At 43.7% G+C, this 7,560-nt stretch overlaps 1 pseudogene; it reads left to right on the forward strand.

The window, feature by feature from the left end:
• Positions 1-3,584: 3,584 nt before the first annotated feature.
• Positions 3,585-4,577, forward strand: LOC102420711 (annotated as a pseudogene).
• The last annotated feature ends 2,983 nt before the right edge of the window (positions 4,578-7,560 follow it).

The raw sequence follows: 7,560 nt of genomic DNA on the forward strand, positions 1-7,560 counted from the left end.
TTCATAGCAGTGTCATTTACAAGGGCTATCAGTAGATGAACAGATAAAAAAGCCGTGGGAGCCCAACCTGCATGGCTCAGTGGTTGAGCATTGACCTATAAACCGGGAGGTCGCGGTTTGATTCCCCGTCAGGGCACATGCCCGGGTTTCAGGCTTGATCCCCAAGGTGGGGTGTGCAGGAGACAGCTGATAAATGATTCTCTCTCATCATTGATGTTTCTATCTCTCTCTCCCTCCCCCTGCCTCTCTGAAATCAATAAAAATACATATATTTTTTAAAAGCTGTGGACATTTACACTATGGAATACTATGCAACTGTAAAAAAGAGGGATCTCTTACTCTTTGGGAAATATTATGCTAAGTGAAATAAGCCAAACTGAGAGAAGACAAATATCACATGATCTCACTTATTGTAGAATCTGATGAACAAAATGAATTGACCAACAAAATGAGACCCAAAGCAAGGAGGCATGAAACAGACTGATATACCTCGATGTGGGGTTAGGGGGACAAGAAGAGATAAAGCAAAGAACTTATAAGCTTGGCCCATGGACACGGGCAATAGGGTAGTGAAGACCTGGAGGGGTGGGTAGGGGCTAGAAGAGGGGAAAGGAGAGGGAAATGGGATGTATCTGTAATACTATCAACAACAAAAGTATTTTAAAAAACATTAAACCATTACCTAAATGGACTATAATAATAATACATTTCTAAACTAAAAAAAAAAAAAAAAGCAGTGACCCCCCAAAAAATCCATTCAAAAAAGCAACAAAAACTATAAAGTTCCATGAATTAACTTAGCTAGAAATACACAAGAGCTCTATGGGAAAATATTTAAAACTTTCATTGATCAGACTGTCAAACCTCAGAGGGAAGGTAGGGGAGGGTGGGGGTAAGGGGGAGAGATCAACCAAAGGACTTGTATGCACACATATAAGCCTAACCAATGGACACGGACAACAGGGAGGTGAGGGCATGAGTGGGGGGTAGGGAGGCAATGGGGGGATAAGGGCACATATGTAATACCTTAATCAATGGAGAAATTAAAAAACAATTAGAAATAAGTCAAATAAGCAAAAAAAAACTTTAATAGAAGAAAAAAAAAGATTGAATAAGTGGAAAGACATTCCATGTTTTAAGATGAGATAATATAATAAAGATGTCTCTTTCTCTCCAAAATAAACTATAACCTCAATACAAACTCAACAAAAATTTTATTTGAATTTTTTGAGACACTCAACAAATTCAATCTAAATTTATGTGAAGAACTAAATGTTTAGACATAGTTAACTTGATCTTAAAGAAGGGATGAGGTATTTAACTTACCAGACTCAGGGCATTTTTTTTCTACTAATACTACTTTTTAGAGCAATTTTGGTTCACAGAAAAATTGAAGGAAAGGTATAGATTTCCCATATATCGCCTGCACCCATTCAAACATAGGCTCCTCCCCCCATTATCAACATCCCCCATCACATTGACACATCATACTCACCCAAAGTCCATAGTTTACATTAGAATTTACTCTTGGTGTTACAGATTCTATGGATTTGGATACTTCTTCGATTCAGTGGCCTTTTAGATTTTATGAAATATAAAGAACTACAGATCAACACACACAAAAAAAGGCAAACAAAACTCAATTTTTTAAGGGGCAAAATATTTGAACAGGAATTTCACAGAAAATATATGTATGGGGGTGTTTAACTTTATTAGTAATTGGGAAAATACAAATTAAAGCTAAATGAAATACCACTTCACAATTACCAGAATGGCAAAAATTAAAGTTTTGACATTACCAAGTACTAAAGTGAATGTAGAACTGCTAAAACCCATAAACTCTGCTGCCTGTAGTGTAAATTTGTACAATTACTTTGGAGAACATTTTGGCTTTATCTAAGTTAAGATGCACATTACCTATGATGCAACAATCCCAATCATAAATTCATACTCAACAGAAACTCTTGCACATGTGCACAGGTGATATGTGCAAAACACGTTCAAAGAGCATTGTTTGTAGAGGCAAAACCTAGAAACAACCCACCAGGATGGATAAAACAAATGTGGTGTTGCCTCACATGGACATTATGCATCAGTGAAAATGAATGAATTATAGCTACAACAAAGAATGAGCTCATGACCATAATACTGAGCAAATAAAAGCAAGTTGCAGAATACATACAATTTGACTCCATCTACACTAATAAAAGACAAAGATGCAAATTGACTGTACCTTTGCTACGTCTTAAGCCACGCCCACCAGCCAATCAGAGTGACTATATGCAAATTAACCCAACCAAGATGGCGGCCAGCAGCCACGGAGCTGGAGCAAGCAGGAGGCTTGGTTGCCCCAATGATGGAGGAAGCCATGCTTCCCAGCCTTCCGCGGCGGCTCTGAGCTCCACTCAAAGCAACAAAGTTTCAATTATAGAAGATAAATAAACCCCAGACACCTGCTTTCAGCCGGCTGTGGCCACGGAGCTGGAGCGAGCAGGAGGCTTCCCTCCTGCCCACCCTGGCTGGCTCTGAGCTCCTCTCAAGGCTACAAAGTTACAATTATAGAAGGTAAATAAATCCCAGAATAAAAAAGAAAAAAAGAAAAAAGGAGAGGCTGGGAGCTTCCATCGCTGGAGGGGCTTGGCCAGCCTGAAAATGGCCCTCAGCCCCTCACCCAGGCTGGCCAGGCACCCCAGTGGGGACCCCCACCCTGAAGGGGGTGTGACCAGCCTGAAAACAGCCATCAGCCCCTCACCCAGGCTGGCCAGGTACCCCAGCGGGACCCCCACCCTGATCCGGGACACCCTTCAGGGCAAACCAGCTGGCCCCCACCCGTGCACCAGGCCTCTATCCCATATAATAAAAGGGTAATATGCAAATTGACCCTAACAGCAGAATGACTGGGAATGACTGGTCACTATGACACACTCTGACCACCAGGGAACAGATGCTCAATGCAGGAGCTGTCCCCTGGTGGTCAGTGAACTCCCACAGGGGGAGCTCTACTCAGCCACAAGCCAGGCTGATGGCTGCCAGCACAGCGGTGGTGGTGGGAGCCTCTCCTGCCTCCTCAGCAGCACTAAGGATGTCCGACTGCAGCTTAGGTCTGCTCCCTGCTGGTAAGTGGACATCCCCTGAGGGCTGCTGGGCTGCCAGAGGAATGTCTGACTGCCAGCTTGGGCCCGATCCCCCAGAGAGCAGGCCTAAGCCAGCAGGTGGACATCTTCCAAGGGGTCCCAGACTGCAAGAGGGCGTAGGCCGGGCTGAGGGACACCCCCCCCCGCCGAGTGCACAAATTTTTGTGCACCAGGCCTCTAGTTTATAAATAATCCGAAACATCTAAAATTAAATAATACATCATTCAAACTGCAAATTCACTTTTTGAAGCCATAAAAAGGCAAGATGATCATGAACACAAAAGTCAAAACATAGTGGTCATGTCTAAGGGCAGAGGGAAAGAGAAGAATCTAGAAAGCAGTGCTTCTAGGTTTTAGAGGTAATTAAAATAGTCTGCTTTTAAAACAAGGCTGTGGGCCACTCCGGAATCTCAGCGAGCCTCAGTCTGCTCTGCGTTCAGAACCGCCACCATGGCTGCTTACAAGCTGGTGCTGATATGACATGGCGAGAGTGCGTGGAACCTGGAGAACCACTTCAGCGACTGGTACGACACAGACCTGAGCTGGTTCTGGGCATGAGGAGGCAAAGCGCAGCGGGCAGACGCTTCGAGATCCGGCTATGAGTTTGACATCTGCTTCACCTCAGTACAGAAGAGAGCAATTCGGACCCTCTGGATGGTGCTGGATGCCATTGACCAAATGTGGCTGCCTGTAGTGAGGACCTGACATCTCAGTGAGTGGCACTATGGGGGTCTGACTGGTCTTAACAAAGCAGAAACTGCTGCCAAGCATGGTGAGGCCCAGGTAAAGATCTGGATGCGCTCTTATGATATCCCACCACCACCGATGGAGCCCGACCATCCCTTCTACAGCAACATCAGTAAGGATCACAGGTATGCAGACCTCACTGAAGATCAGCTACCCTCCTGTGAGAGTCTGAAGGACACTATTGCCAGAACTCTGCCCTTTGGGAATGAAGAAATAGTGCCCCAGATTAAAGAGGGGAAACCGGTACTGATTGCAGCCATGGCAACAGCCTTTGGGGCATTGTCAAGCATCTGGAAGGTCTTTCTGAAGAGGCTCTCATGGAGCTAAACAGGCCAACTGGTATTCCCATTGTCTATGAATTAGACAAGAACTTGAAGTCCATCAAGCCCGTGCAGTTCCTGGGGGATGAAGAGACCATGGGCAAAGCCATGGAGGCTGTGGCTGCCCAGGGCAAGGCCAAGAAGTGAAAGCGAGCAAGCAGACGACTTTCCCAAGAACACCCTCCCTCCCATCCCATTCCTCTGCTTCTCTCCTGTGCACATGTCACACTGACCACATCTGTAGGCATCTTAGGTTGTAGCTGCAGATGGGGACTGGTGGCTCCCAATTTTGTGTTAGCCATTTTGTCTCCTGCACCCACTCCCTTCATGCAATCTAGTCAGAATGGCTCTTCTGGGGCATGGGTCCTCAGTCTAAGCCGAGACTCTTATCTAAGAGAGCCCAGAGGTAATAACTCTTGTTTTTCTGCTAGTGTTTTGTTTATTACTAAGGACCTGTTTGAAAGTAGGGGGGTAAGGAGGAGCCATGTTAAGGTGTGACCAGTGAGAGGCAAGAGAGCCTATTTGTGTTCCTGAGAGCAGTCCTGTGCTATGCTGCAGTCAGGTGAACTGACTGGGGGCTCTAGTCATTCCAGTGGAAGATGAATGCCTGGTGATTCAAACAAACATTTCCTCCTTGACCCCAGAAAAGCTGGCTCCAGAAGATTGGGATCAATCCTGAATGTTTACATGTTGCATTTACTTTTACACACACAAAAAAGCATATCTATATAAAATAATACAAAACAAAAACGCTTCTGGGGCTTTTATAGCAGTTGAACTATTCCCACATGTGGTCATCACAAAATAAGCCATTCCTCACACCAAGGTGGGATGAGCTCCTTGACTTGTAGGAGTTATCCTGCTGTGTTTTAGAATCCCTCCCCGGCATTGGCATTATTGTCTCAAGGCAGTGAAATGTCTCTTGATCATGTCCAGGTGTGTCTTTTACTGTGTGAGTTCTGAATCATGTTCCAGTTGCTTGGCCCTGACACGTGGGCCCAGTAAGCATTTTGAGCATAACTAATAATTCTTTTTCAGATCAGTATAATAAAGGAGTGATGTGCAATAAAAAAAATAAAAAATAAAACAAGGCTGTGCATCCACCTGTGTTTCTTATCTTATTATTTTTTTTACTCAACACATATTTTATAAATGTCTTTAGCATTTATTCAATATTTGATTTCTTACATTAAAAAATCAAGGTCTTCATGTCTAACCAATTTTTCTACTAACACATTGTACAATCCTGTGAAAATCAATTATAAGTACATTTTACTCTCCAATATATCTGACAATGACTGAGTCACCAGGAAAAGTCTTAAGGCCAGTGTACTCTTTCAAAGAAGGCAGAAAGATCTAGTGCATACTCAAAATATTCTGTTAAAAATAGTACATATAAAAATGTTTTGGGGTTTTTTTGTTTTGTTTGTTTGTTTCTTTGTTTGTCTGTCTTTGCTAACTGGGATGCTTATGCATTATTTATCTAGAAAATTCCCTTATGTGACAAGATTTGAATACTCATGATGACGAGTGAATAAAGTGTTGTACTATACTATATTTAAAATAAAATAAATGTGAATAGGAGTTCTCATATTTTATTTCCATACCCAGTAGAAAGCACCTCCAGATTAGAGAAAATTGCTATAAAAAAGTAATAAGATTACTTACTAGCTCACTTAATAGCTCACTAACCCAGATTTCCTAATTCTATTCTCTCAGTCCTTCAACCAGTCCAACAGTCAACTTGTGACAACTATTTTTGGAAAGGAAATTTCCAGAAGCTTAAAGTCATGGAAAATTAAATTGTGAAGAGGTTTTAATGGTGTAATTGAGCACCTGCTTTGTACCAAGCTCCATGACAAAAGTTGGGGATGAAATACAAGGCAAAGCAGGGTCCTACACTTGTAAGCTTTCAATCTACTAGGAGTCAGCCATTAATCAAAGAATCACTCAGACCAAACTTCAATTACACCGGAGGTAAGTGTTACATAATACTGCGTGAGTATAAAATAGAGAGAAATGGCCTGGTCAGTGATGACTGAGCTAAGTTATGAAGAAAGAGTAGGTGATATCTAGGCATGTGTGTTGGGAGAAAGGAGGTATGGGAGAAGATGTGAAGAAAATTTCAGGCAAAGAAACCAGATAGTGCAAAGACTTTATAGCAGAAACTAGAGGCCCGGTGCACAAAATTCATGCATGGGGGAGGGGGGTGTCCCTCAGCCTGGCCTGCACCCTCTCCAATCTGGGACCCCTTGGGATCAGGCCTAAACCGGCAGTCGGACATCCCTCTCACAATCCAGGACTGCTGGCTCCTAACCACTCACCTGCCTGCCTGGCTGCCTGATTGCCCCTAACAGCTTCTGCCTGCCAGCCTAATTGCCCGCTAACCACTCCCCTGTTGGCCTGATTGATGCCTAACTGCTTCCCTGACAGCCTGATCTCCCCAACTGCCCTCCCCTGCAGGCCAGATATTGCCCCCAACTGCCCTCCCCTGCCAGCCTGGTCACCCCTAACTGCCCTCCCCTGCTGGCCTGATCGCACCCAACTGCCCTCCCCTGCCAGCCTGATGGCCCCCAATTGCCCTCCCCTACAGGCCCAGTTGCTCCCAACTGCCCTTCCCTGCCGGCTTGGTCACCCCCAACTGCCCTCCCCTGCCAGCCATCTTGTGGTGACCATCTTGTGGTGGCCATCTTGTGGCAGCCATCTTGTGAAATGTGAGGGTGGCCATCTTTTGGTGGCCATCTTGTGACGATGTTGCATGATGCCACCTAGGCTTTTATTATATAGGATTGTATATGGTTTGTAGTCAATAATCACACTAAGAATAGATGTAAGGTAATACACACATACCTCAGAGTTATTGCAAGTTCAGTTACAGACCATGGCAATAAAGTGAACATTGCAATAAAGTGAGTCACACTAATTTTTTGGGTTTTTCAGTGCACATAAAAATTATGTTTACTAGTACACTATACTGTAGTCTATTAAGTGTGCATTATGTCTAAATAAAACAATGTACATACCTTAATTAAAAATACTTTTTTGGTAAAAGATATTAACCATCATCTGAGCCTTCATTGAGTCATAATCATTTTGCTGACAAAGGGTCTTGCTTCGATAATGGCTGCAGATTGATGAAGGTTGTGGTTGCTGAATGTGAGGGAGCACAGGAGACTTTATTGGAAAGTTTGTAAGGAGGACATTCTGAAAAGGGAAGTGGGCTGAAGGTGGCCCACCCTGTTTATCAGAATTCCAACTTAGTGGAGTTTGGCCAAAAGAGGTCACTCCTAATTGTTAATTGACCTTTCCGAACAAGGGTGTTTACTGGAATCCTTATGCTTAATCTTTAGGTGTCCTTG

This window comes from Myotis lucifugus, unplaced genomic scaffold (genome assembly GCF_000147115.1).
Source record: "Myotis lucifugus unplaced genomic scaffold, Myoluc2.0 scaffold_7, whole genome shotgun sequence".
Taxonomy (NCBI): domain Eukaryota; kingdom Metazoa; phylum Chordata; class Mammalia; order Chiroptera; family Vespertilionidae; genus Myotis; species Myotis lucifugus.